The following is a 25,546-nucleotide window of genomic DNA, read 5'->3' as shown; positions in this document are numbered from 1 at the left end:
TTCCTGATAGCCCTTCTACCTCCAGACTACACTCCCAGACCTATTTTTAATTTTTATTTGGAAACAGGGTCTCTTAAGCCAGTGCTGCTGGCTTCGAACCTGTGCCATCCTCCCATCTCCGCCTCTCAACCGCAGGGATTACAAGCGTGCGCCACCAAGCCTGGCTCAAAATATACATGTTTTAAACTCTATTTGATTATAACCTGATTAGCTGTGTTGGGGACCCCTCTTTAGGGGCAGTTTTCACCATTTAGTCTTTCAGTGTCTCACACAGTGTTAGCCATTCCTACGTATCCACAGGCAAGTAGGTAATGGCATAATCCCATCACGTGCCCAGATTTAGCACAAGCCTCCTTTTTTTCTAAGCAATTTGCCAAGGATTTAAAAAAAAAAAGACGTTATTATCAAGCACTCTATTTTCTTGTTTTTAATTTAAATTTTCAGGTTGGCTGTTCAGGTTTGCAATAGAAATCAGGTAATTGTCTAAATGTTGTTTATGAATATACTAATGTAAAATGATTTTATATCACATTTACTGTTTTTCCCAATATGTTTAACTAAGAAGTTGAATGCAGGATACTTTTAGAATATCTCATGCTACAATTTGGTGAATTTTTACTTTTCTGTCTCCACAATGTTCAGAAAAACTATATACTTTGTTATTCATGCACTACAGCCATCACTGTCATCATTCAAGTTTATGTTTGAGTAGGTAATATATATTTCATAAACACTAATATAATCCTAACAATAATCCTTTCACGTAACTATTTTTATCCCATTCCGTGGATTGGGTTATAAAACTGAGACCCTGAGGTCAAGTAAGTTCCCAGAGACTACATTTCTATTGTCTTTTGATGCCAGGATTCATCATCAACATTTTTATTCTACAACTTATTTAGTGAAACATAACATAATTTTATTCAATCTATGATAGAAGTATCTTGTCTAATTTTGGTTATTGAAATAATTTACAAAAACATACTATCCAAAGAGAAATCATTATAGACACATTTAGAGGGAGATGAAACGAGTTCAGGTTTTTTTAAGAATTAAAAGGGAATGTTAACATTGGTTTTGATTTAGAGCCAAGGCTCTATCTTTCCAATTGCACAATCATTTGCTTGTCTAGCATAACATCCCTATAAAGCAGCTATCATAGGAACCACTGTGAAAGGTGTTATACAAATGTTTGAATGAGTTTATAATGCTTTCTTATTTACTTAAGAATAATAAAAATTTGATTTGATAATTACAACCTACTAAGTTAAAATTTCACCTTTATAGAGGTACATTTATTGCTCGAGGACTTCTGAAGGGAGCTAAAAAAAGATATTGCACATAAGTTAGTGTCTTCCCACACAAATATAACTTCAGAAGAATCAGACACTATACACGTTGATGTGAAACATGCCTGAAATTTATTGTTAGTTCATTTTGTTCAGGTAACTGCTGTATATAAATGATCTATCTTTTTTTACTAATAAATTTTTAGGTTAAATAAAATTCCATCTGTTTACTCTTTATAATACATTGAAATGAATAAATGTATTCCACTGTATTTTAATAGGATCAAATAATTACAAATAAAGAATAAAAGACAGTAATTGTTTCTGAGTGATAAATAATCCATTATTTTTAAATAAGACACCAAAAAATGTGTTGTTAATTTTACTATTGTGTTACACAATGCCCAACCTGAAATTTCCCTTTTTTTAAAAAAAAAATAAGTACATTTTATTTTATGTAAGTCATTTATAAATTAAGCTTACAAATAGCAAGGAAATAATTATGTAGAAATTATAGCATATTAACTATAAAATATATGCTATAGAATTATTTTGTTGTTATTATTGTCATCTTGCCCATTCTATTTTTTTATACTTTTTCTAGTGCATTAGAATTATACATCATAGTAACTTTCCAGGTGCTACAAATATGTATGGCCACAGCACTTGGTATGTTAAAGAGGTGTTTGCTTTTGGTGTGATTTTTGTATTGTTTTTATTATTTTGTCTTGTTTCCCAATTTTCTCGTAATCTACAACAATACAAAAATTGTTTGTAAAAAAAATGTAATAGTAAAGGATAGTTGTTAGAGTTGAACTAACTAGAACACAGTATTTAGATTTACTTCAATTCAAGTCTCTTGAACCAGAACTTCCACAAAATAAAATATCTGAATGAAGTCTTTAAAGTATTCTTGCTAGTGATAATACAAGAGATTCTCAGATAAACTTTTGAAATTAAAATTTTGGCTTTGACAATACACATTTGATAAAAAGTTTTTACAAATCTTTGTATTTTTTAGTTTCCTCATCCATTCAATAATAATAAAGTTGAAGGGCAAGTGTAAGAATTAATGAAATTATAAATGCTAAACACCTAGCCAAATGATACTTCCTGGAAATTAGGCAATGGTCCATGTCCAAGAAACTCCTCCATGTTTCAAATACTGCAAATTAAGAATTGGGGTATTAAATGATAAAGCCCTCAAGTTGTGCCTAATAGGACTTGGGCCTAAATTCTTGTTCCATTCCCTACTATCTGTGTGATCTGAGAAATAGGTAACAGTCAAGGTTCTCAGTAAGACCAAAACTCAACATCATCATGACTTGATATTGTATGCACAATACTTCTATCTCACTTCCTACCATCCTCTTCTCCCGGCCCTCCCCTTAGCTCTTTTATTCCTCTCCTTTCCAGTACAATTACAAAACTTTGCAGGATGACACATAAGCAATCACCTTATTCCTCTTGAGTAGTCCAACCCAAAGAGTTGCACCTCATCACCAGAAGCTGTACAATTTTAATCTCTTCTAATTAGTTGCCTTCTAAATAGCCAGATGTTTTATTTGGCATCACCACTGGACAGATTACCTGAAAACAATAAGGTGAGCTTAAAACAGTAGATGCAATCCAGACCCATGGACCAGGGGACATCATCTGGCTTTCAGTGAACAAGGTTAACAATTGGAAACCTGAATCCAAGTTGTAAAGAAATACATAATTACTGAATTGCTAAATTACAATTTAGTAATCTATTCTTTGAAACAAATCTTTCCAAATCTGTCCTCTTCAGCTTCACATTTCATTTTTCAAAGTCAATATTCTCACAGATAACCTTGAAGAAGACAAACCACAGTATCTGTTTACTTAAGAGAAGTTAAATGGTGCATGTAACATCTCGGTTACACAGTGCACAACAGTGACTGACTTTAGCCTTTAAATTACATTTGTCATTTGCTTTTTCTGTCAAGTGACCTATACTTATTTATGTTGGTAGATACCAGATAATGCCTTTCAGTTTTCAACTAACACTGAAAAACAAAGACGCTCTGGTTAAACAAAGAAAATCTCTATTAATCAGATACCAAAGCAAGAGGTATGATGGCCAGCAGACAAATGTTTACGGAGAACAAGGCACCAAATGGTGACTTCTAGATTTTTCCATTACTTGCCCTCCTTCTTCCATTATATGCAATGGAAAAATCCCCAGCTTGTTACTTAATATTTTGTGATATTTAAAAAATTATTTAACCTTTCTATGCCTCAAATTTATCTATAAAATATAAATGACAATTACAATGATTTCCTGAGAGAATTTTAGAGAAAATGAAATAATACATGTAAACTTCTTTAAACAAATTGGAATAAAGTAATGGCTCAATAGATGCTATTTATACCTTAATAATACTGCTTTAAAATGAGTGTGCACTCTCCTCACCTTGGAGACTTTTCTGGTCTCTAAGGTGAGGGAAAAGCAATTTATTAAATCACAAGTATATATCAACAACTTAATTATTGTTACCCTCTTAATAAAAAGTCACATTTTAAGTCTGTATCTGCTATGGTTTGGCTTCCTTGAAGGGAACTATGGGATCCTAGATACATTCTTTGCTTTGCTTCCCAGCTCATGAAACAGGCAATTCCTCCACAATGCCCTTCAACTATGATATTATGTTGCAGCAAAGACCCAAAGAATTGGGCCTCCAGTTATGGAACTAGAACTTTTAAAAAATGAACCAAAATAAGCCAGGCGTGGTGGCACACGCTTTTAATCCCCGCGCTTGGGAGGCTGAGACAAGAGGATTGCACAGGTTCAAAGCCAGCCTCAGCTACTTAGTGATCCTCTCAGTAACTTAGCGAGACTTTGTTTCCAAATAAAATATAAAATAGGTCTGGGAGTATATCCCAGAGGTAGAAAGCCCCTGGGTTCCACCCCCAGTACCACCAAAAAAAAAAAAAAAAAAAAAAAAAGAAAAGAAAAGAAAAGAAAAGAAACCAAAAGAAACCTTCTATCTTTTTAAGTTAATTATTTCAGGCATTTTGCTGTAGTAACACCAAGCATATACAGTATTCTAAAATTATAGCAAAGAGTTGAAAAGATCCCTTTCAGCTGGGCGTGGTGGCGTATGCTTGTAATCTAAGCATTTGGGAAGCTAAGACAGAAGGATCGCTATTTGCGGACAGCCTCAGCTACAACTTAATGAGGCCCTTTGCAACTCAGCGAGACCCTGTTTCAAAATAAAGAATAAAATACAGAGCTGGGGGTGTAGCTCCGAGGTAGAATGCCCCTGGGTTCCATCCCCAGTACTGCAAAAAAAAAAAAAAAAAAAAAAAAAAAAAAAATCCCTTTGGCAGCATTTGAACAATAAACTAAAACAAGTCCAGAAATGAGACTCTAGCAATTGTTGAGAATTTAATCATGAGCAGCATCAGCAGCAATTATGGTAAGAATAAAAGAAGCATGAGGTGTGTGAAAGGGACAGAAACTAAGTTTATCAGAGATGTAACATGGGTAAAAAACAAAATAAATCCAACTATATTATACTTTAAATTTTCTAGAGAAGAGATCCATTTTATTTTTCTCTAGTTTATACTTCATACAACAACCATTAGTAATCCAGAATTTGTCTGTACTATCACTTTTATCACTTTCTAAACAGCAATGATCTATTTTATTATAAAAGGCAGAAAGAATGCTTGTAGCTGGTAAAATATGATTAGCTTCATTATTACATCAGGCTAAACTATCCATATGTTAATCAATATATTTATGTTAATTGCTAATTTTCATGTCTGGCAACAAAGGTGCAAATTGTGGCATCGTCTGACCTTCAGGCACACGTGATACCAGCAATGCTTTTTTTCCCCCTACTAAGTTGTGCAACTGCTAAAATTAATTGCACCCTAAGGCTATTATATTATGCATGAATTGCCACCCAAATGAATGACAATGCTTGAGAAAAAGTAAAAGAATAGGGATTCAGATAGGTTCTCCATGAATGTTGCCAGCTACCGACAACTGACAGGATAGCCCATTTACTAGCTCACTAATTAAGGCTATCGAACAAGCCTGTGCATTTTTGCCCATCACTGGGATTTTCAGCTCCAGCTTTTGAATTCTCTTTTGGTAAATAGGAAAGAAACTGTTGCAAGACTAGTTTTTCTTGACTTTCTGAAGTCAGGATTTATCATTTGCTATTTCATAACATATGGTAATTGTGTTGTGCCCGATTCCAACATATAACAAAAGAGCCAACAGTTTGCTTTGATTTTACTTTTATCATCTTGGAATTCAAAGAGTGAAGAACCCTGTTTCCAAATAAAAAGGGCTGTGGGTGTGGTTCAGTAATAGAATTGCCCTTGGGTTCAGTTCCCAGTTTCACTCACACACACACACACACACACACACGCACGTGCAAGAATTTTAAAAGTCAGGTGTATGTTTCTTCTGAACTAAAGAAGACTGAACCAACAAAAGAGAAATCTCAAAAGTTTGATTTCATGAGTATTTCAAGGACATTATGGAGAAAAGAGCCTTTAAAATACTCTATATTATCTTCTTTATTAGGGAGTAATATAGCTAGTCAAAAATGTCACTTTTATAGCTGCCTTGTTCAGAAATAATATTAACACAATGGCTCAAATTTCTTCATATGCAGAATAAAACCAAGTTTTTATAAGTTTTATAGTCAATAATTTTCTTTTCTAATATATTTTTGATGACTTTATTAACCTTTTGGATAAAAATCTTGGAAATGTGTATATATGTAGACATGTATAGCATAATATGTATCATGTATAAATGTGTATTTACACACACACACACACACACACATTCATTATAGAATATTTTTAACAGTTGGAAGCCATGCTGCTGATATCAGTGGACTCGTCTTGTCTGCTTACATAAAACTCTGCTTTTGACCTTGGCACCCAGCTCACAGCTAAATCAGGCACACTGCTCCAGATTAGACTAGCTGCCCTACTGACACAGAATCATAAGGAATAACATAAAATATTTTTCAAGCCATTAGTTTGGGGTGGCTGGATAAGCAACAAGAGAAAAGCAATCCATTTAATTAATCCTCTGAGATTGTAAGGTTGATTAAGCAACTAGGTTCTTTTTGCCCCAAACATGACCTGTAACACTGCTGACATATCACTCATAGCGAGAGCAGCACGTCTAGGGAACAGGTGAGCACACTCTATAGTCTGTGGTGCTGGTGGAGGGTTCTTGTATCAATAGTTTAAAACAGTTTTGTGGATGCCCTGGTTTTCAGTAGAAGCTTCACAGACTGACTGGAAAGAAAGACCAATATTCTTCTCTGCTTCTACCAGACCTTGTGGGCTCAATAGAAGGACTTAGAAAATTAAATTTCAGAAAGAGGTCACACCTTAAAAAATGGTTATAAAGATCCAGAAATTACTAATCTTGTCAACCATGTTAAGAATCATTAAACCATTACTCAGAGAAGTTGTTCAAGTGTTTGTAACTGGAAGTGAAAATTCACCCACTTAATATATATTCACTCTAAGAAGGCTGACCACGTAAACTTTATTATCACCTCTTTTTCCCAGACAAAGAAAATGAGAATCAAAAAATATATGAGAAAAAAAAAAAAACCAGCACAACAGTTCCTTTACAGTAGAGAAACTTTGCAGGTATTACCAGTGGTTGACAAACTAATGGCCCCAGCCCCAAGATGGACACATCCTATTCACCAGAGTACATTACATTTCATGGTGAAGGTGAATTGAGGTTGGTAATCAGATAACCTTAAAATAGAGGAAGTCAGCCGGGCATGGTGGTGCACATTTGTAATTCCAATACTTGGGAGGATGAGACAGGAGGATTGCACAGGTTCGAAGCCAGCCTCAGCTACTTAGTGAGACCCTGTTTCAAAAAAAATATAAAATAGGTCGGTGTTGTAGCCCAGAGGTAGAGGCCTCTGGGTTCCATCCCCAGGACCACACAATAAATAAATAAATAAATAAATAAATAAATAAGTCATTGAGGATTAAGCAGGTACACCCAAAGTAATCACAAAGGCCCTTAAGAAGAAAGAGAGGCAAAAGAAAAGAAAAATAGAAAAAGAACAGAAGGCTTTGAAGATTCTGTGATGCTGACTTTGGAGAGGAAGATGAGACCAGTAATGTAGCCAGCCACTAGAAATTAGAAAAGGCAAGAAAACTGATTCTCTTCTAGAGACTGAAGGAGAGAAGGTGGCTTCTCTGATAGCCTGGTGATACCTATCTTGTCCTTCTATAGGATTATCAGATCATAAGTTGATGTTGTTTTATTTTTTTTTTAATTTTATTTTATTGGTGCGCTGTATTCATACATCATAGTGGGATACAAACTTTTGTAGACATACATGCACACATCGCCCAGTCAGCCCCCACCCGATCCCCACCCCATTCCCTCCCCATCCCTCCTTCCCATGCTTGGCTTAGTGGTTGACATCTAGTATTATAGCAATTTATCCAAAATTAAAAATGATAATCTCACATAACAGTTTCATTTGTCTGATACCAAGCTTTTGATGACTTAAAGATAACATTTCAATATTTCTTTTTGCTTTCTTTCTTACCAGAGCATATTTTTTTCTGTTTTTTTTAGGTGAAACTATCATATATTCATATATTTATTTTTCAGAAAAAAATCTATCCTAATATGGAATATGAATTCTAGATACCCAAAACGATCTTGAAAAAGAACAAAGCTAGCAGATATATATTTTCTGATTTCAAACCTTATAAAGCTACAATAATTGAAACAGTGTAATACTGTTCTAAAGGCAGATATATAAACCATTGGAGTTAAATAAAAGCCTAGAGCTAAATTCTTCCCTATATTGTCAAGTTATTTTTGACAAGGTTTCCACGAACGTTTGGTGGTGGAAATAATAATTTTAACTAAATATTGTTGAAAAATAATAATTACATGGAAAAGAATAAAATTGGACCCTTACCTAATCCCACATACAAGTATTAACTCAAAATAGATAAAAGACCTAAATATAAATCTTAAGACTATAAACTTTTAGAAGAAAATCTGGGTCATAAAACCTCGCAACATTGAAATTGGCAGTGATTTCTTGGTTATGATTTCAATGGCACAGGCAACAGAAGAATATACAAACTCCCTAAAAAAAAAAAATGTATATCCAAAGACAATGTAAACAGAGTTAAAAGTTACTAATAGAATTGGATAAAATATTTCCAAATGCTATATCTGAAGGTATATTAATATTCCAACTAGAAATCCTAAAAATTAACAACAATAAAGGCAAACAATACAATTTAGAGATAGGTCAAAGACTAACATAAATAATGAATCTCCACAGATAACCAATCTTAGTTGTCTGTTGGATGGAAACTCTTGTTTCTCTGGTTCTGGTGAGTGTTACCTATTTCTTCTTTGTAGTTAATCTCTTTGAGTATTTTCTCTAGTGCTGGTTTTGAAGACATAAATTCCTTCAGTTTCTGTTTGTCATGGAAGCTTCTTATTTCTCCATCTAATTTGATAGAAAGTTTTGCTGGATAGGAAATTTTTGGCTGGAAGTTGTTTTCTTTCAGAGTTTGGAATATGTTACTCCAAGCCCTTCTGGCTCTCATGACTTGGTTTGGGAAGTCTGGAGTGATTCTAATTGGTTTGCCTCTGAATGTCACTTGGCCCTTTGTTTTTGTTGCCTTTAAGATTCTCTGCTTGGCTTCCACATTGGTCATTTTGACAATTATGTGGCATGAGGATCCTCTTCTCTGATCCTGTCTAAAGGGAGTTCTATAAGTTTCCTGGATCTGTGTATCAACCACTTGCTCTATATTTGGAAAATTTTCTGCTATTACTTCCTTGAAGAGATTGTTGATCCCTTTGGTTTCACTTTCTTTTCCCTCCTCTATTCCAATTATTCTTAGGTTAGCTCTCTTAAAATGGGCCCATATTTCTTCAATGTCAGATTCCTGCTGTTTGATATTTTTTTCTAGATTAGAAACTATGCGTTCATTTTTGGAATGATCATCTTCTAAGAGCGAGATTCTGTTCTCCATGTGTTCTAATCGGTTGTTTGTGCTTTGAATTGAGGCCTTTACTTCATTAATTGCATCCTTTATCTCTTTTTGGCTCTCTCTGAGTTCTTTTCGAAGCACCTCTATTATTTCTACAGTTATTTTCCTGATTTGATCTTCTAGAAATCTCTGATTTTCTGTTTTATCGGGTTCTGATGTTGTGGGGTTGTGCGCATTCATTGCTCCAGTATTATTCCTCTTTCCCATGATTTCGGAGGTTTGTGCCTTCTCTGGGTTCTTCCCTTGGGTCACTATGGCTTCACTTAAGGTGATCTGGATCTCGAGTCTGTATTATCTCAGACCCCACTACTCCTTTACTGGGTTGTATCACAGAGTCTCTGACCCAGGGAGTCGATAGAGGCTGCTTTAAACTATGGGGGGTGCCAGGTTGCACATTCTCCTATGGTGTGATATCTCTGCCACCACCACTCCCTCACTGGGTCAAGTCCCAGGAGGTACAGTACTGGGATTTCTCCTCTGTGGCCCGCAATTTGACTCACTGTTCTTGAGTACGCAGATGTAGCTGTACTGGACTCAGTGAATTCACTGCTGCTGCCGCCGCCGGTGGCAATATGGCGCCTCTGCCAAGCCCTCGGCCGTGAGGCTGGCGTATTTTTTCTTCTCTGGTTTTGATTTCCACTCTGAATCCCTGCAGCGTGTGCTGAGCTCGGCCACTGGGAGCTTTAAATGCTCTCTGCACTGAAAGATCCCGCCTGGCTGTTCCGCAGCAGCTCACCTCGGCTTGCTGTAGCCGTCCGTTGAGTTCGCCGCTGCCGCCGGCAGTATGGCGCTGCTGCCGCGTCCTCGGGCGCGTGTGTCTTCTCTGTGGCCCTGAGCTCTGTTCTCAGTCCGCTTTCTCTCTGGAGCCTGGTGGTTTTTTTGTTTTTCTGGTGATGGTGTTTTCTGGCTATGAAAGGTGCTGGTTTTGTGGTAATGGAGATTGGTTGTTAGCGGGGCTCTTAAGCCCCGCTTTTCTCGGTCGCCATCTTCCCAGAAGTCCTAGTTGATGTTGTTTTAAGCCACTACATTTGAGGTAATTTATTCCAGCAGAAGAAATAAATTAACCAAGTGACAAGTTTCACATGCCACGTGTCCCAATGTGATGTAATGAGGAGGCTATTGCTTTTTTTGTGTGTGTGGCCTTCTGACTAAAACCTGTCATCCCAGTTTAATTACCAGCTAAATTTAAATAGAATGACTTTTGAGAAAATACATGAAAAATTCTCTTCAAAACATTCCAAGTCAAGAAAAAAGATGTAGGCAGGCCCCATGGATAGAAGTGGGGGTGGGGTGGGGGTGAAAAGAAGACAGGATTACTGACTAAATGGTCATGTATACCTCTGAGTTTTGAAACAGAAAAATATTAATGGAAAAACTGTTGAAATATGGATAATGCCTATAATTAATATTATTGTGGTAAAGTTAATTTCTTAGTTTTGACAAATATATTGTGCTTATTATAACACTGAGAAAAACAAATGAGAGGGAGATTGATGCTTTCTATACTTTGCAAATGTCCTATAATCCAAAAGTTTATTCTAAAATAAAATTTAATTAATTTTTTTGTGGTGCTGGGGATGGAACCCAGGGGCATTCTACCTCTGAACTAGATGCTGAGACAAGCGTTAAGATTCAGGAGAGTCTCCAAAGATTGACATCCATAGTGGAAGGGAAGCAAGTGAACTAGGAAGCGGATTGACAGACAGTCACAGCAAAGGTCATGGTCATTCTCCAGAGATCTCTGGAGGGAAATGGCCCTGCAGAGCCTACAAGTGAGGATAAAGTGACCATAAAATCCAGTAGTAGCCACTGGAGGGAAGATGCCCTTGGGAAGGGTTAAGGTGTTGGGCCCAGAAGAAGAGCAAGCTCCAACAGGTGTTCAGCTGTGAGTCAGCATCATCCCAGCACCCCAGGTGGATGTGAGGAGGTGTGTCAGATATCTACAGATGCAAGAACTGAGGAAAGGAGCATAAATTACATGCCTGAAATCAAATAAATAGTAAGTCTATTAATAAGGATTTTCTAAAGAAACATAACCAAGAGGATATGTGTGTGGATGGATGGATAGATGAGAGATAAATAGATGATTAGATAGATAGATAGATAGATGATAGATAATAAAGAATTCGCTCATGCAGTTATGGAGGGCAAGAAGTCCAGACCTAGAAGGGCAAATGAAGTAATGTCATCTGAGTCTGAAAGCATTTTAGGACATCTAATCTAAGGGCAGGTGATGAACAATGTTCAAACACCAGGGAAAGTAGAGAAAGAGCATTTTTCTTTTTTATTCCATCTTTTTGTTCACTTAAACTCATCGGCAAATTGCTTTAGTCCACCCACAATGGAAAGGACAGTATTCTCTGTCTATGAATTCAAGTAATAATACCATCCAGAAACACTCTCACAGAAATACTGAGATTAATATTTGACAAACTGTCTGGCACTCTGTGGCCCAGTTAAATTAACAAATTGAATTAGCCATCACAGTAAGTGACATAGATGAGCATATTCTATATCTGTTGGAATTTTAACCGGTGTGCTGTGCTGTCTGAAGGTAGATGAGAACTATGGTGGACCAAAAGAGAGGTGATCTGGCATGTGATGGGAACAAGCACATCCACATTATTATAGGGGTGTATACATAGTTCAGTGAATTGAATGTACATTTTTATTTTAGTTATAGTGATTTCTACCTTTGTTCCTAAAATGATAATACAAAACAACTTTATTAAAATATTTAAGTACTTTCTAAATGTTTACATGCAAGAACATGAAAGATAGAAGTAAATATTCAGGTTCATTAGTAGTATGAGAATAGAACATCTATACCAGCAATCTCCAACTTTTGGTAAATGAGGCTATCTTCAGACAGTACTCATATAATTTACATAAATTATATAATATATAATATATTTTATATATTATATATAATGTATTAATATATAATATATTATATATTAATATGTTACATATTATATAGTATATAATTAACTATGTTCATAGAGGGCAGAGGAATAGAATTCTATGTGCAAACATGTTTGTGAAAATTGATATAGTGATATATTCATAAATATTCACTTAGCTTAAATAACCAAAGTAATAATCATGAATATATGTCTACAGAATGTATCAATCTTTTGGGCTAATTTAATAACAATCAAATAAACGTAAAATATTCTTCCTCCAAATTACAAAATTTGTCTTATAATGCTTTAAAATGCTCTAATTTCTAATTACTCAGAGAGTGAATCCTATTATTTCCATTCCATATTTAACACACATGAGGTCACCAAAAATATAGGAAGAAAGAAATTCCAACCAACATTATGTGAGAATGTGACTAGAAGAATTAAAAGAAAGATAAGGGACCACTTGGAAGGTAGAAAAGGAGTCTCTTGTTGCAGGTTTAGCTGTAGGGAAATTTTAAAACCACCAGGTCATTAGAAATGTAAAATATTTTACATACTTTTAATTTCAGTGCTTTTTGTGGTTCATATACCTTCGTAAAACTGCAAACGAGTCCCACTTTTCTCATAACCTACTTTTGACTTGCCCTTAAACATCAAGATGAGAAACTGTAAGTGTCTTTCTAAAATAAAGCTTTAATACTTCTAGGGTAAAACATTTCCCAGATTTTCTAGCCCAATAAACATTGCCTAAAAAGGAAATGAGTCTGGTCTGCCATTCGCTCCTAGTGAATTTATTCTATAATTGCTGCATTCTTTTCTTAGATTCATGAAGCTGCTGCTTATTAATCCATTTGAGAACTTGGCTAGGGGTGGCTGTCATACCCACACATCAATTCTATAGTTCAAAAGTTTTCTGCTCTTTGTTAATTTCCAAGATTTCAGTCTTTGACACCACAAAATCAGTGCTTTCCCAAAGGTGATTCCAAGTGGTAAATAATCATGAAAGCTATGCTTTATATGAAGTTTTCACTGCATTGCAATATAATGACTATCCTCTGTGGTGAAAAAGACATTTGTGTAACCACAGACCTCTCATTCACAGAACTACTCAGCCAAACCCATCAAGTCTAGTGCTGCTTCTCCATTCCTGTCACCTTTGGAGTGGACAGTTACTCAAGGTCATGGTGCATTCATTGCAAATACAATATATTCATTCATTCATTCAACAAGTGGTTACTAGGAAACAATTTTTTGCTTGGTTATTCTAAATACTGAGTTGAACACTGAAGAGACTAAGAAAAATGAGAGAAAGTCTAAGCCTGTAGAGTTTATATTCCTATCAACATCACCAAAACTCATTTTTTGAATTGGAAGAACCATTAAATAAATTTTTTTCTAAAAGCTTTTGATTAAGTTAATAGGTTAGTGCCCATGTATGCTCACCAAGGAGCACATATTCTACTACAGGCCTATTGAGAGATTTTTTATTATATATTTTTAAAAAATTATCAGTGTGTTGCCAAGCTGTTGGCTCATGCTTGTAATCCCAGCATTTGGGAGGCTGAGACAGGAGGATCACAGTTCAAGAACAGCCTCAGAGCCAGGCATGGTGGCACACACTTGTAAATCCCCGTGCTTGGGAGGCTGAGACAGAAGGATCACGCAGGCTCGAAGCTAGCCTCAGTTGTCTTAAGAGACCCTGTTTCCAAATAAAATATAAAATAGGTCTGGGAGTGTAGCCTGGAGGTAGAAGGCCCCTGGGTTACATTCCCAGTACCACCAAAAAAAAAAAAAAAAAAAAAGGTTTTGCTGGGCATGGTAGCGCACACTTGTAATCCCCGCGCTTGGGAGGCTGAGACAGGAGGATCGCGCAGGTTCGAAGCCAGCCTCAGCTATTTAGTGAGGCTCTCAGTAACTTAGTGAGACCCTGTTTCCAAATAAAAAAAAAAAATAGGTATGGGAGTATACCCAGAGGTAGAAAGCCTCTGGGTTCTACCCCCAATACCACCAAAAAAAAAAAAAAAGTAACAGCCTCAGCTCCTTAGTGAGGTCATTTGCAACTCAATGAGACCCTGTTTCAAAATAAAGAATAAAATACAGGGCTGGGGGTAAAGCTCAGAGGTAGAATGCCCCTGGGTTCTATCCTCAGTACTGAAAAAAAATTATGAATGTGTTATCATTATACTTAATAGTGAGATTCCAAGTGATACACTAACATATACACATACCATTATTTGATTTGTTTCCTTCCTCAAACCTTCCTTTCTCTTCATCTCCTCTTCCCTCAGTCTCTTTCCAGAATTCTTTTGTCTCACCCGTTTTTCCTAATATCTTTTTTCTATTCTTTTTTTTCCCAGTAGCTTTCGCATAGGCAAGAAAACATGTGGTCCTTGATTTTTCCAAGTCCGACTGATCTCATTCAGCATGATGTTCTCCAGTTCCATCCATTTTCCAATCAAATGACATAATTTTTTTTCTCTTTGTGAGCAAAACCATTGTGCCTATGGTCCACCATTTCTTTATCCATTCATCTGTTGGTGGACACCTACATTGGTTCTATAACTTGACTATTATGAATTGCAATGCTATAGACATGGGTGTGTGTGTGTGTCACTATAGTAATTTGATTTTAATGCTTTTGGGAAAATACCAAAGTGGTGAGAGCCTTTAATATAAAAATTTGTATCATGCTTCTGTAGGAGAATAGGATATATAATGTTTACCAGACTTATATAGCTATGGAATCTTCTGTTTCTCCTTGAGAATTGTTAAAGGAATGAAGTTTTGCAGGAGAAATTGGAGTATCTTATCTGGGTGGAAAGCAGGCAGTAGGAAAAGGTAGCTGTTAGGACTGTGCTGTTACATCCACACAGGGCAGCTCAGAGGTGACTTTGAGGCCACTGATAAATGAGCCCATGAATGAACAGTGTAGACCACATGCATGAGAGGGCTAACTTTATATAAAGATCTTACAGGAGAAAAAGAAATCAAAATTTTTAACTAATGTGAGTAGCTTCAGAATGCATTCTGGAAACACACACAAAGATTTTCAAATCCAAGATTGCTTATATAGAAACGAGATAGAAAAATTTTTCTTTCTCTTTTTTCTTTTTCTTTTTCTTTTTTTTTTTTTTTTTTTTTTTTTACTATGTGGTCAGTTTTTCTATCACTCAATATATGTTTGTCTTTGAGAAAATCTCTTTGGATTTTTCAAAACAAATTCAGTGTTACCCACCAAAATACTGATTGTCAAACTTTTAATCTATGGTGCATCCTCATTATTAAAAGTCTTGGGATGCTTATTAAAAACTATGGATTTTGCCGGGTGTGGTGGCGCACGCTTGTAATCCCTGCGCTTGGGAAGCTGAGACAGGAGGATCGCACAGGTTCGAAGCCAGCCTCAGCTACTTAGTGAGGCTCTCAGCAACTGAGTGAGACCCTATTTCCAAATAAAATATATAATTGATCTGAGAGTTTAGCCCAGTAGTAGAAAGCCTCTGGGTTCCACTTCCAGTAACACCAAACAAACAAACAAACAAACAACAACAAAAAGCTATGAATTTTGAAATCTTACAAAGACCTGAATTTAAAACAAATTCTTCTGGTGATTGAGATGCACAATAAAATTGGAGAGGCACTGAATTACAGTCCAATCTCCCCTACTACTTTTCCTTAATATAAAGAAACATCATTAAATACATCCTATTGAATGGTCAGAGCAGGGAGTTAAAGTGTCACTACAGGTAACAGGAACCCACAGGTGAGTCGGAAGCACTATTAAGAGTGTCAACCTCATGTAAATACAAATCTCTTAATGGGGAAAAATAAGAAAAAATAAGGATGGCTAGTTTGAAATTAATTTCTCATTATTGCAAATTAGAAAAGCTAAAAAATCAGAGGAAGGCAGATAATAAACCTGAAGGTGATGAGATAATATATTTCTAGGCATCTTTAATACATATTTATTTCTTAAGTTAAAATCAGAACATGGAATGGAGATTGTGGGAAAATGGCTGCCTGAGCTTATATCCATCTTCTCTTGTTTTTCCTCAGCTTCTGATTAAAGGAGCTTAACAAATACATTAATCTTGCTGGTGAATACGCCAGAGGAAAGCACAGTGAGGCATACATTTTTTGATAATGAACTAATGGACCAACAGAGCTATTGAAAAGTTTAATTGCAGAGATAGGTAATATTTCTTTTTTTATTTTTTTAAATTTATTTTTATTGGTGCATTGTAATCATACATCACATTGGAATAAAAGACTTGAGAGGATATACAAGCACACGTCATCCAATTAGCCCTCATCCAGTCCCCATCCCATTCCCTCCCCCTCCCTCGATCCCATGCTTGTTTGGTGATTAACTTTGATACATATGTTTATGTACCTCCTGCTTTTTAAAGAGGCTCCATCCTCCTCTATCCCTTACCCTCTGATTGGTCACCTTAATTGCTTCACTATAGGGCCCTTTCTATAGCTCGACCACTTCCTGTTGCCCCTTTCCTCCTAGTTATTGCTGATTAGGGGAAACATCTGGTTTTAATTTTCTGCAATATTTCTCTGTGCGTGCCGCGTTGAAAATACCTATCCCACTCTTGATGGACCCAGTTATGGTCTGGCTACCCGGTGGACTGATCCAGACCTCGCTGGCTCAAGCAGCGGCCTTGCCTCATGGGAGGCCCCAATTCTGGTTTCACTGGTCCCGACACTGGCCTAACCCCTCAGCTGGCTCCAATCCCGGCCTCGGAGGCCCCAGCATTAGCCTTCCTCACGGCAGGCTCTGATGCTAGCCGATGGCCCTGGCATCGGCATAACCCCTCGTCAGGCTCCGATCCAGGCCTCGGAGGCCTCAGTAGTGGCCTTGCTTTACGGAACGCTCCGATGCTGGCCGCTGGCCCCAGCACTGGCGTAACCCCTCAGCAGGCTCCGATCCCGGCCTCCGAGACCCCGGCACCAGCCTTGCTTCGCGGCAGGCTCCGATCCCAGCCTCGCTGGCCCCAGCACCAGCCTTGTCTCATGGTAGGCTCCCATGCCAGCCTTGCTAGCTCCAGCATCAGCCTAACCCCTCGGCAGGCTCCGATCCTGGCCTCGGTGGCCTCAATAGTGGCCTTGCCTCACAGAAGGCTCCAATGCTGGTCGTTATCCCTGGCACCGGCCTAACCACTCGGCAGGCTCCGATCCCGGCCTCAGAAGCCCCAGCACCAGCGTTGCCTCATGGCTGGCTCCAATCCCAGCCTTGTTGGCCCCGGCACCGGCCTACCTCTCGGCAGGCTCTGATCCTGGCCTTGGAGGCCCGAGTAGCGGCCTTACCTCACACCTGGCTCCGATGCTGGCTATTGGCCCTGGCACCGGCCAAACCCCTCGGCAGGCTTCGATCCCAGCCTCAGAGGCCTCAGCACCGGCCTTACCTCATGGCAGGCTCCGATCCCGGCCTCGCTAGGCCCTGCACTGGCCTAACCCTCAGCAGGCTCCAATCCCGGCCTCGGAGGCTCCAGCACCGGCCTTGCCTCACGACAGGCTCCAATCCTAGCTTTGCTGTGTCCATCGCCGGCCTCACCCCTCGGCAGGCTCTAATCCGAGCACCTCTTTGCCCAACCATTTGTCCCATGTTCTCGATGGTGCGTGGTAGTAGCATTCTGCCCCTGAGGTCATTACTTCAAAGGTTCCAGGTGTAATGCATCAGATCTCTGCCTCCCCTGAGTACTGGCCACTGCCACTGCCACTGCCTCCACCATTTCAAATCTTTCCCAAGTTCCTTTTCCACTCTGAATGTTGTCCAGTCTTCCTAAGCATGCGCGATGGTAGCATTCGACCTTTGGTGTAATTTCTCCAAAAAAAAAAAATAAGGTTGGTAGGCTCCTATTTCTGCTTCTCCTGAATACAAGTCTCCACCGCCAACACGGAGACCCCTTTCAGCACCACCTTTCTCCTTGGTCTCCGCTAAAGTCTCTCTCCTTACAAGTGATGTCCAAGATTCTTAACAATGTAGAGAAGATGCAGTCCTCCTTAGTGGGGAATTTTTCCAATAATTCCAGTTCATTTGGATAAGTTTTGTCTGCATCTCCAGTATCCTGGCATCTGCCACAGCCTCCTTGACCCCTCTCCGATATTTTCCTTTTTTCTTTTTCTTTTCCATTTTTACAGGGTCCTTCCGGGTGGAAAGGGGGGTCACCTAGGGGTGCCCCACAAGCGCCTGCCCACCCGCCCAGGGTCGGGACCAGAAGCCCGGACCACAGGGTCCTTCCAGGTGAAGAGGGGGACGCTTAGGGGTGGCCCGCCAGCGCCTGCCCACCTGCCCAGTGTCGGGGCCAGAGGCCTGGACCACAGGGTCCTTCCGGGTGGAGAGGGGGTCGCCTAGGGGTGCCCCGCCAGCTCCTGCCCACCCGCCCATGGTCGGGGCCAGAGGGCTGACCACAGGGTCCTTTTGGGTGCTATAGGTAATATTTCTGTTATGGGTTGGAGCAGGGGTTTCTGGGTTAAGCTTTTCTATGGTGGTAACGACATTAGCTAATAAAATCTGGAAGACATGTTCATAAGCTGAATCATTCTGGGTCGTTGGGGCAGGAGGAGCCATTTTACTTCTGCTTGGTAATAAGGAGACCCATCAAAGAGGCTCTTCTCTCTATTCTTCAGAGCTTGAAATGGTGTAAGATTGTCAGGATTGCCAGAAATTGAGATATCTTGAAACCTGTCTGAAATATACTGAGATATGAAAAGAAAAATACAAACTATAGATATAGTCATATTGGCTGAGAGCAATTTTTTGTGTGTGGGTTTGGGGATGGAATCTAGGGGCATTTGGCCTTTGAGCTACACCCCCTGCCCTATTTTTTATTCTTTATTTTGAAACAGGATCTCACTAAGTTGCAGAGGGACTCACTTAGTAGCTGAGGCTGTCCACGAACTGTGATCCTCCAGCCTCAGACTCCCGAATGCTGGGATTACAAGCGTTCGCCATCATGCCCAGCTGGCTGAGAGCAATATTATATTTTATCTGAATGACAAAATATCACTTTCTAAAATATATAAAGAGCATTTACAAATTAGAAAAAATTTACCCAATTAAAAATGTTGTCAAACAGATGATAAAAACTGCTGTAGAAGCTTATAAAGAGACATATATATATTTCAGAATTTTGCAAATTAATAAAAATAACACTTTTTTATGGTACTGGGGATGGAACCCTTCTATCTCCAGGCTACAATCCCAGACCTATTTTATATTTTTATTTGGAAACAGGGTCTCTTAAGCCAGCAACGCTGGCTTTGAACTTGCGAGATCCTTCTGTCTCTGCCTCCCAAGCATGGGGATTACAAGTGTGCGCCACCACGCCCAGCTACGCATCTTCTAAATTGTTGATTCATGTAGTTGAATACTGAGTTAACATAAATGAAATAGAGACACATGAGGCAATATAGGTAAATCCCAAAAAATGATATTGTCTGAAAAAACAGGTACATAGATTATAAATATATGATGCTATGTCATACAATCATAAGCCACAAAATAAAACTCATGTTTAAATTATATATTTTATATTATACTTTTATTATATATTGTTTAGTATTTATATATACAGACATTTTAAACTTCTATAAGAATAATAAAAAGTAAACTGATAGTAACAATTACTTCTAAGAAGGAGAATGAAGATATCATTATGACATTTAGTTTTACTACTAAATCTTTTTTTTTTTTTTTTTTTTTTTTTTTTTTTGGTGGTACTGGGGTCCCTGGAAGCCCTTCTACCTCCGGGCTACACTCCCAGACCTATTTTTACATTTTTCTATTTGGAAACAGGGTCGAACCTGCACGATCCTCCTGTCTCTGCCTCCCAAGCGCGGAGATTACAAGCGTGTGCCACCACGCCCGGCCCTTACTACTAAATCTTTAATGATTTATTTCTAAAACAATTCCCCCCAAAAAAGGGAGAAAACAGCAAAAATATGTGTTCTCTCAGATGTTATATTTAATAATGGATTTGAGCAGGGCACGCGTTTGCACTCCTAGCAGGACATTATAAATTCAAACCATTACAAATATATATTGAAGCTATATTTTCTTCCCAAAATTTTGAAGTTCAGATTGTCTAAAGTAAAAGTGTTTAGAGAAGTAGAAAGCTGGCTTTTCCTTTGTGTCTACTGATACCTAACAACCGGTCATTGTTTTTCTATTACAATAAAACTATATATCATGGGAAAACAAGAGTCTAATAAATGCTTGGGGATAGAGTAAACATGAGTAGATTCCTATTCAGAGGACTTCTTGAAATATTTTTGTTTTTGTTTTTGTTTTTGTTTTTGTGAGTGTGGGAATGGAACCCAGGGGCATTTACCTCTGAGCTACACCCCCTGCCCTAATTTTTTATTCTTTATTTTGAAACAGGGTCTCACTAAGTTGCAGAGGCCCTCACTAAGTAGCTGAGGCTGTCTGTGAACCGCAATCCTCCGGTCTCAGCCTCCTGACTTGAAAGTGATTTTTATATTTTCAATATTCCTAGGTGTGTCCAAGAAAGGAACAGCCATCAGGAATGTTCCATGGAAATAAATATCTGGGGAATTCAAATCAAAGCATGTAAACATGCATGTTACAGACAAGTTCTGAGGTATTCATTAGAAGTAGAGACCTTTCCAGATGTATTAATGTATTTGGGAACAAATATTTCTTTCTTATTTTCTTTCCTTTTAGCATTGAGAAACTGACTTTGAACTTTGAGATTAGTTAACTAACTTTATATAATATTCTACTTGAAGTAAAAATTATCTTTTTATTTTCATGGCAGTGGAAAAATCCGTTTGCAAAACAAAGTTGGGAATTCAGTATTATAAAATAATTAAATCTGCTTTTAATTTTAAAAAGGAGTCAGTAAAAATACTTGTAAAAACAATGCCAATCTTAATTAATTCTGTTTTCAATTATAAAATTGCTTTTAATTTTGCCATCAATTTTCTAGATTTTCAGCTATGTTTGAATTATGTCTATAATTATGTTTTATGAGTGTGACTTGGAGCTCCAGATTTAATGGCTCATAAGTTGTAAAGGTTATATTTAATCATTTATAAAAATGATAAAAATCAAAACTATTTTAGCAGACATTAATAAAAAGCAGGATATTATGTGAAGAACAATGCAAATAAAATTTTACAAAAAAAAAAGAAATTTTACCACAAAGTAGATAAAGTTTTCCATTGAACCACAGAACATAAGTAGAGCATGATTGTAGTTTTATTGGATTCTAATTATGAGAAGATGGTTGGGACAGAAATAAATGTCTACTTCCCTGGCATCATTTTGAGATAAGTTTGCAAAATGAAATATATATGTTATTAAGAGGAAACAAGTAGAATAGAGTTATTAAGAGTTAATATGCTTACCAAAACAAGTCAACATCTTTGTTTAAAAAAAAGTCTTAATAAAGTGCTAGATGTAAAAATAAAAAATCAGTGAGATCTATATTAAACACTTTTGTTCATTTTCTAGAGAAGGACTTCTAAATTCTTTAACATACTATCAATTAAAACTTATGTTTGAAACCTCCTATGAGTTAATTTCAGACATAAATGTTGTAACTGTATAAATATTATATTTTTCTCCCAACAATTGAGATCAGTTTTATTAACTATTTCTTGTTTTCCATGGCACAAATACCCATAATTGCCATAATCACTTACCAAGGATATATTTTTGGATTTTAGTTAACTTAAGGACCGCCTCATTACATTTCAGTTAAGAATTATTCATAGTTGAAGCTGAATCAAATGGAGCTTTTATATTTCCTGGATATATAATAAATGTCACTATTTTTCTTTAATGATTCCATTCTACTTACTGTTCCTTTTGCAAAAATAGTTTGAATGATGTCAGGAAGGTGGAAATTTGTTTTGATTCTAACCATTTTTCAATAATTAAAATCCACAAATTCATAAAACCCTTTTTTTCCTGAAATTAAATAGTAGCTCCACTATTGCCTGCTAATTGATCACAATGTGAGGGAGAAGTAAAAATAAATTATCACACAGTGGTATCCATTTCAGAAGTATAACTGCAATTAGTAGTTTCTAAAAAAAGATTCATTCAGCCAGGTGTGGTGGCGCACGCTTGTAATCCCAGCATTTGGGAAGCTGAGACAGAAGGATTACGCAGGTTTGAAGCCAGCCTCAGCTACTTAGTGAGGCCCTTTGCAACTCAGTGAGACTCTGTTTCAAAATGAAGAATTAAAAAATAGGGCTGGAGGAATTTCCTGGAGGTAGAATGCCCCTGGCTTGCTTCTCCAGTACTGTCAAAAACAAAAACCAAATCAAACAAACAAAAAACCCAGATTCATTCAGAGTTGAATTCTCTTTATTTTCAGTGACTGACCATGACTGGCCTTTAAAAGTGCCTCAAGTAAGGTGAAGCATTGGTTGAGTTAAACTTAGGTGCCGAAATATCTAAAGTTGTTCCATTTTATTGCTTAATTCCCTGATGCTTTGAAAACTTAAGTTCTCTTTCCAGTGCTGTAATAGTATTCATAACCAAGCTTAGAGACACTTTTAAGAGAATATATTTCTCATGTATTTTTTTATTTTCTAATATATTTTTCACTACATGCCGGATTTTGACCCCTCATAACTATTCCCTCAATCAAAGCACAGTAATTCACTGTGGGGAGCAACAGTAGACTTTAAGAAACTCTATCAGGGGACATATAATGGTGGCACAGACACTCAAATATATTACATCCCTCTCTGAGTTATTTATTCGGAAAAAGACATTACCAAAAGGGAGTTGCTTACTTAGCAGAGGTATAACATTAGTATTTACACTTTTTTTTTTTTTTGTAGTACTGGGGATGAAACCCAGGGGTATTCTACCTCCCAAGCTACACCCGCAACCCTATTTTTTATTGTATATTTTGAAACAGGGTCTCACTGAGTTGCAAAGGTCCTCACTAAGTAGCTAAGGGTGTGCTTGAACCACGATCTTCCTGTCTCAGCTTCCCAAATGCTGGGATTACAAAAGACAGCCACGACGCTGGGCTTATTTCCTCCTTTATATACAGAGAAACACATAGAAAATTAATATTACATTTGAGAAATATTATTTAAATAAAACCCCAAATTGGTTTTTCAAATGCTGACTGTCAGAGCTGAGGAACTATTGCGTTCAGTAACACAGAGAGTCGCCCTGGTTCACAATCATTATGCATTTTTGTGAGATATTTAATAGAAGATATGTTCACATTTTTTTAAAGAATGGCATGAACAGAAATGGAAAAATCAGATTTAAAACAATAAAGAAAAATAATCCAGTCAAGGTATACTTTTTTATATAATAAAATATTTTTGGTGATCTATGTTTCCTTTGTTTTCCAATTTATAGGGATAAGAACTTTTCACATGATCCCACACCTCAAGAATATGTCACAATTTGTAGATAGATGAAATAGTTTAAGTTATGGGCTAATGATGAGAATAGGCCAAGGTCTTTATTTTAACTAAGATAAAGGAATTAGGTATAACTATATCTAAATATCTATGCAATTTGTGCTTAAACACACATTGATATACTGAATAGGTAAGAAGAGATCAGGTAAAATAAAAGAAAATCATATGATTCAGTATGTCCGTAATGAACTCATGGTAGACATGGTACTACAGGTAACAAACAAACAAACATATAGTTTCTGATTTTACTTTTTTTGGAACAAACATCTCTGTTCACAAAGTATTTATTGTATCAGGCATTGGTCAGAAACCTAGAGTTCAGCTATGCCCCTAGATTCATGCAATATTTATTGAACAATTCTTTATTAAACATTGACTATGTGCATGATATTTCATAGAGTACTGTATCTTCAGTAAGGGCAAAACACATAGAACCTCTTTCCTCAAGAGCTTATAATCTAGTGGAAAATATAAACAATAATCAAAGATACAAGTACCCAAATAAGGGTCTGGGTGGTTTAATAAAATAAAAATACAGGGTGCTGAGCCAGGCGTGGTGGCTCATACTTGTAATCCTAGCATTTGGGAGGCTGAGACAGGAGGATCATGATTCATGGACAGCCTTAGCTACTTAGTGAGGCCCTTTGCAACTCAGTGACACCCTGTTTTAAAATAAAGAATAAAAAATTGTGCTGAGGGTGTAGCTCAGAGGTACAATGCCTCTGGGTTCCATCCCCAGTACCTCAAAACAAAAAAAGACAGGGTGCTGTCTTACACTGAGTTCTCCAGAAACAGAGCTGAGATCGAGTTTCTTGCACCAGTAAGTGACTGAGGAAATACTCTCAGGAAACTGGTTAGCAGGGAAGAGTTAAGCAAGAATGTGGACTCAGCAGAAGACCAGCATGAATCTGATCCCACAGGAAGCTGCAAAGCATGGGTTGTACCCCATATTGATGTTTTGAGGTGTGTTTTCTGTAACCTGGGTCACTGGGTGAGAGCTGCCCGGTAAAGTGGGGGTAGCAGGAGTAAATGCTCCTTTTGTAATGAAAACCGATTTAAGAGTTGACATCATATAGTATTTCCCCTGGGCAGGGGAAAGAAGCACAAACATTCAAGCTAATGAAAGTGGTCAAGTGGTCACCAAGTATTAAGAGAGGATGGTGCCAGTGTAATCCAGATAGCCAGACAAGTGGTGGGTTGTGTGGTCATAGAGGCCATGACATAAAATTTGGGTTTTTCTCCTAAGAACAATAGGCAGCTTCCAAGGGCAGAGATCAAAAAAGGTATTTAATTAGATAGGCACTTTTTAAAGATCATTAGAGAAAAATAATAAGAGTGGGTCAAGGGTAGATTCTGGAATATCAGTTAAGTGATAATTATAGGAATCTAGAAAGAAATAATGGTGGTTTGAACTAAAATAGTGACAGCATACATGAATAAGTATAAATGGATTCAAGGGATAATTACGGTGTTAAACTGACAGAACAGGGTGATGAATGGATGCTCTAAAGAGTATAATGATATACCATCCTGATCTGCTATTATTTTCTTTAGCTATGTTGTATTATCTAGGAACTGGCATGGAGAGAGGTCAGTAAACTCAACCAGAATTTACAATTTTCTTGAATATAATTGAAAAACAATAGTACAGGAACATTTAGGTCACTGGACAGAGAGTTATTCACATATAACCACATTGTCCAAACTGAACTAAGTGAGAATAAAGAAAGAATGGTTTTATTAGGAAGAGAGAGGCATAACTTCCTGAAGCTAGTGGCTAGATACCGCAGAGATTTCCAGCTCTTACTTTGAGTTAGTCAAATCATTCTAATTGTGAACTGTTTAGATTAA

The sequence above is a fragment of the Muscardinus avellanarius genome (genome assembly GCF_963383645.1).
Source record: "Muscardinus avellanarius genome assembly, chromosome: 9".
NCBI classification, from domain to species: Eukaryota; Metazoa; Chordata; class Mammalia; order Rodentia; family Gliridae; genus Muscardinus; species Muscardinus avellanarius.
This window is presented reverse-complemented; position numbering follows the sequence as displayed.